Source organism: Gopherus evgoodei, chromosome 5 (assembly GCF_007399415.2).
Source record: "Gopherus evgoodei ecotype Sinaloan lineage chromosome 5, rGopEvg1_v1.p, whole genome shotgun sequence".
In the NCBI taxonomy this organism is placed as follows: Eukaryota; Metazoa; Chordata; order Testudines; family Testudinidae; genus Gopherus; species Gopherus evgoodei.
In genome coordinates this window covers 54,778,410-54,784,409 of record NC_044326.1, presented here as the reverse complement: position 1 = coordinate 54,784,409, position 6,000 = coordinate 54,778,410, and positions in this window count along the sequence as shown.

Below are 6,000 nucleotides of genomic sequence, written 5' to 3'. Positions count from 1 at the left end.
TGGGCCTGATCCCAGGAAATACTGTGTACTATTGGGTGCTATTAACTTCAAAAGGACTTTCTAGTCCTCAAATATCTCTCAGGATCAGGACTTAGGCATTGCCATTGAATAAAACATCAATTTAAAGCAGTCTGGGGTGCTGCATGTGTCTTGTTTTCTATTAAATCCATCAATGTCTCATCTCCTGCATTTTCCTCAGACATACTAAAATTGGCTTTGACTAATGCCCCACACTACCATCAGGGCAGCATCATTTTTTATAGTAAGGTTTAATCTGGAACGGAATGGCTATGCTTGAGCTAAATTAGAGTATATGATCTTTCCAAAGGACTAATTCAGCCTCTGGTAGCAAAAGTATTTTGTCCAAGCCAAAGATTGGCAAATAACTCTACCAGTCTCATGGGTCCCATGGGAAGGAAGCAGGCACAATTCCAGATCAGTTGTTTTATTCTCAATAGTTCTGACATACGATTGCCAGCCAAATAGAGGAGACACTGAGAAAGATACCTTGGAGAATATCACATTTCAAAGACTCCTATTAGAGGTCTATAATAGGGACACTTCACCCCCATCATCTGATGTCCCACAAACCTGTCAGACACTGTCCAGTAAGTGGCAATATCATGTGGATTTATTTATATTCCCATCACCACCACCAATACAATCCCATAGTGTTTCTTGCCCTTTCCCATAGGACCAGGGAAGACTAGTAAGACCTCAGTGTGTACTAACTAACCCAAATCCTCCACCACCCCCTTCCTTCTTGTGTCTTCTTTTAAACTATCAGCTGATGACTAATTGGTTCATCAGCCCTCCCAGCCCGCTCAGCTAATTAGATGCATAACTCCAATCAGCCTTCTCCAAGGGAACTGATTGGTGCCTAAATGATCAGAGTGCTGGAAGCTAGCAGGTGAGCCAGCACTCTGTCACAAGGTCTGAGTGACTGTTATTTTTATCACATTTTATCTAGCCATTAGCTTAGATCTACGTGTTTCAATAGAATTCCATGTTAGTATATTGAGAAAACGTGCTGTTGCTAATTGCCTAGAGGATGAAAAGATGTTCATTCCCCTCCCCTTCTCTTTTTCTGCTCTTATTCATAGCAAATCTAAAATGAATACATAAGATTCTCAGAGCAGGGACCATTCCTTTTCTTTGCTCCCTAAAGAACCTAGCACACAGTAAGCCTGTCATCCTCCTTGCAGTTACACAATCAAATTACATTTTCTCTCCAGAAGAGGGCACTCTATCACCATACCAGCACTCTACATTCACAGCATTCACTAAATTGAAGGTGCTTCAGCAAAAAGAGTTTACAACACTATGTACAATGTTACAGGGCAAGAGGGAATCTCTTGGAATTATTCAAAATCCAAAGCACTACTAATAAAATTTACATTCTCTATTCTTCTGACATATTTTCCATGTCAGGTTGGCGATCTAATTACTCTGAAGTCTTGTAATTCTAACTTTTCATGTCATATTATTGAGATTCTTCTTTTATAAATTATTTCCATATTATGGCTTTAAAAGAGACAAGGTGTTAAAAAAGTAAACTGGAGTGGATTGCTAAATTGCAGGGGGATCAAACAAGACTGATATACCTGGGATCAAACCCACAATGAATTAACTAGGCTTTTTGAAAGGAAGAATGTAGCATGCCCCTTGTACAGTTCTGTGTAGAATGGCATGTAAGGTGAAGTGTTTGGGGTGGAGAATAGGACCCAATAGTCTAGCAAGCACCTCCTGAGTCATCACCAGCCTTGTGTTGGATCAGAGTTCCAGTGATCCTGATTTTCTACTGTCTTGCATTTTAAGTAGCCATTTATAGCTGTGCAAAGTGGATGAAGTATGCTACTAAATGAGGATGGCAGTTTGTTGCATTCTCATTGGACAGGTAAAAAAGTAAGGCAAGGGAGAGTCGGGCCCTTAGGTTGCTCTGAACATCTTTGAAGAGCATTGCCATCTCTCAACACAGTGGCAGGTACACTTTAATTGACTGAACATCAAACTGAGCTGGTGGCACAAGAGAAGGCACAAGTTTGGAAGAGAGCCAATGGCTATGGGCTGAGAAAAGGACAGAGATAGAGTGACTGGGAGCGTATAGATAATCATATTAGCTTGAGAGACAGATTAATGAGAAAGAACTAATGTGTCTAGCTATCTAAGTGGAGAATAGGAAAAAGGTGGATAGGGACAGAAATGCTAAACTTGTGGTTACCGTGATCAAGATCTGAGATAGCGTGAAGGAGTGGAGCTGTCCACACTCATGTATTTCTAAGATTCATGTTGAATTTTTTGGGAAGGTAACAGCAGAAACAGTTCTGCCATTTTCTAGAACATGGCTTGGGGAAAATATGTTGTTTTGCCCACATTAAAAATTCTTAAAACCAGTTAATTGAGAAGCTGTAGCGCCTCAGTACTCTGGAAAAAGCCAAGGCATCATCCTGAAGTTAGGGATGTGCCTTTTGTTGTCCCCTGAAAATCCACTCAGATTTAATCAGGTTATACGTTTCTGAGAATGACAGCTTGTACTTACTTGGTAGAGGTTAGTAATAATCTGGTGGTTGTATTTTCTGAAGATTCCATCTGCACTGTGTATGCTCCACCCCCACACAGGACCTGAATGTAATTGAGACTGAGCCTGCTCCATTCTCCCAGAGTGACTGAGCATGCTCCCTTCCAGGGATGCAGGGGCTGATTGATTGGGGTTTGGCATACACAAGCCTGATTAATGGGGATGGGTGTACATAAAAATCTTTTCTGTCAGGAGCTACACACTTTTCAGTCTGATTTTTATCCCACAAAGGGTGCCAAGCATTAGACATCTTGCATTTAGCAGGAGAAAAATAAAAAAATATATAATGAAGGTATCCTATCTCCTAGAACTGCAAAGGACCCAGCCCCCCTTCATTAGCAGGACTAATTTTTGTTCCCTAAGTGGCCTCCTTAAGGATTGAACTCAAAACCCTGTATTTAGCAGGCCAATGCTCAAACCACTGAGCTATCCCTCCTTCCCTGCCTCTCTACCTACCTAAACTTTTGTTTATGAAAATAATGTGAGGAAATGGCCATTAATCCTTAGAAATACATTCAAATATAGCCCACGCACAAGATTTCAATGTGTTTTAACTATAAGGGATGTTTGAAGAGTCTGTGTTATTCAGTTACAGACATTGGGAGAGGCAAATACACAGAGACTGGGTATTAAATTTCTTAACAGGCCCATTTTTAATTAATTTGAATCCTTAAACTAATTGACAGATTAAACTGTAAATCTCAGAAAATTCATTCTGTATTCAGAGAATAAGTGCTGTAATTCTGGGGAGAATATGTAGCATTTTAATATAAAACAATGAGGTTGAAACCATGCTTTATGTGCAAAACTCAACTCAACTTAATTATGGAGTTGCTATCAATGTCTCCATAATGACCATAGACAGGGACAAGTCAACAGCCTAGGTCATTCTTACCCAGGGACATTGTAATGTGAGAAAATAACTCAAACATATTATCCCTCTTCCTCTCCCACTAAATTGCATGTTACAATTCTACTGGCTATAATGAGTCAGGCTCCGAGAGAGAGTGGATTCGTGTCTAGAGTTTTCATTGGTGACTCCAACTGTTATTACTCCTTGAAAGTTTTGTGGCTGTATGCAAGTTTTGGCATCTGTGTTTGAAAGGCTTTCCATGGGGGTATGTCCACACTGCAATTAGATACCCACGGCTGGCCCATGCCAACTGACTTGGACTCGGGCTAAAGGGCTGTTTAATTGTGGTGTAGACATTAGAGTTCAGGCTACAGCTCAAGCTCTGGGACTCCCCCACTTCACTGTGTTCTAGAGTCCAGGCTCCAGCCCGAGCCTGAATGTCTGAACTGCAGTTAAACAGCCCTGCCTCCCAAGCCCCCGAAATCATCTGGCATGACAATTCACTAAGGGCCAGATTTGTAAAGGTATTTCTGTGCCTAGAAATGCAGATAGGTGCCTATTGGAATTTTCAAATGCATACAGGGGTGTGACGATGCGATTCTGGCGGGACCCAACTGAGAGTGCTAATTCAGGACCAATTGCTCAAACAGGGCAGTTACCGCCCAAGGCTGGGGTTTTTCCAACTCTAAGGCAAACCAAACCAGCCAGACAGAAAGACTTCGGTTTCACCCCGCTGGCTAACCACAAGTCACACAAGCAATTTCCTTAGACACTCCAGTCTCCCAGTATCACCACCAGTGCCACCCGTCCTGGGGATGAATGGTTATGAAAACCAACACCCCAGTAAAAGAAAAAGGTTCTCTCGATCCCAAAGGACCAAGCCCCAGACCCAGGTCAATATACACATCAGATCTTACCCACAAATCATGCTGTTGCCAATCCTTTGGAATCTAAAATCTAAAGGTTTATTCATAAAAGGAAAAAGACAGAGATGACAGCTAGAATTGGTTAAATGGAATCAATTACATACAGTAATGGCAAAGTTCTTAGTTCAGGCTTGTAGCAGTGATGGAGTAAACTGCAGGTTTAAATCAAGTCTCTGGAGAACATCCCCCGCTGGGATGGGTCATCAGTCCCTTGTGTAGAGCTTCAGCTTGTAGCAAAGTCCCTCCAGAGGTAGGAAACCAGATTGAAGATCAGATGGAGATGAGGCATCAGCCTTATATAGGCACTTTCAGGTGTAAGAACACTTCTTTGTTCTTACTGTGGAAAATTACAGCAAAATGGAGTCTGCAGTCACATGGGCCAGTTTCTGCACACCCTGCTGAGTCACAAGGCGTATCTGCCTCCTCTTAATGGGTCAGTTGTGTAGCTGATGGTCCTTAATGGGCCACCAAGTAGGCTAAGCCAAGCTAACACCCACTTGTCTGGGATCTTTCCCAGTAACACAGCATAAGTTTGAAATATAGACAGTATACAGCCAATACTTATAACTTTAACTACAAAATGATACAGACATACAGACAGCATAATCATAACCAGTAACCTGTGACCTGGTCTTGGACACCTTATATGACCCCCTTTACATAAGATTTGGTGCCACTACAGGACCTTGGTTGCAACCCATGTTCTATATGGTCCCAGTTTATATCAATAACGTCACAAGGGGTCTAACTCCCATTGGAGATGCACTATCAGGTACCCATCATACCTTTAGACATCTGGCCATAGAACCCTGTCTACATACAGTGTTTGTACTAAAGAAACCAATCTAGTTAAATGTGTGCAATCCTCTTGTGTGGATGCAACTAACTAGGACAAGATATAACAGTAAAATCACCAGACAGTTGCATCAACTTAACTAAACTGGTTTTTCTATTGATTTAAATTGGTACAAAAGCTGTATGTAGACAAGGAAATGCCTCAGTAATCTTTCTCCTATGCCTCAGAAATCGGTTCTGAAGTGCTGCAGATAGGAGCGTATGGGTGCAAGTATGGCTAAGTTCTAGTTAATACTGAGTGATTCTAACAGCAAAGAACTTCTCTGATTTGACAGTCAGTAAGAACATTCCCAGACACAGTTTCCAGTGGATAACAACATCTTTATTAATGCATCTTAAACTGTGTAATGTTTCCAGTAAATAATATTTCAATGGAGCAAGATTTATTTTCAGCCAAATGATGGTTAATATCTGTAGTTTTATATGTGGATTAAGAAATGACTATAGTGTAGTATTTAAACACAGCAGATTCAAATTACAATAATGAGTAGCTGCCAGAATTAATACAGGATAAGCATAACAAGAATTCACAATAGAGATATAAAACTGTATATTTGATCTAACTAGTAACACTGAAACATCCAAGTTGCACTGAAGTATAAGTATGGGCCTACAAATGGATCACACAAGTAAATCCCTACACTCCAAAGATGACCCATTCAAGTCAATGGAGTGCACATGTGAGTATAATTCAGAATGGATGTAATTGCAGGATCAGGGCCATGTTTTTTAATCAGAACACAGTCAGATTGTTCATTATCAATCCTGTGCTACTGTAACACACTACA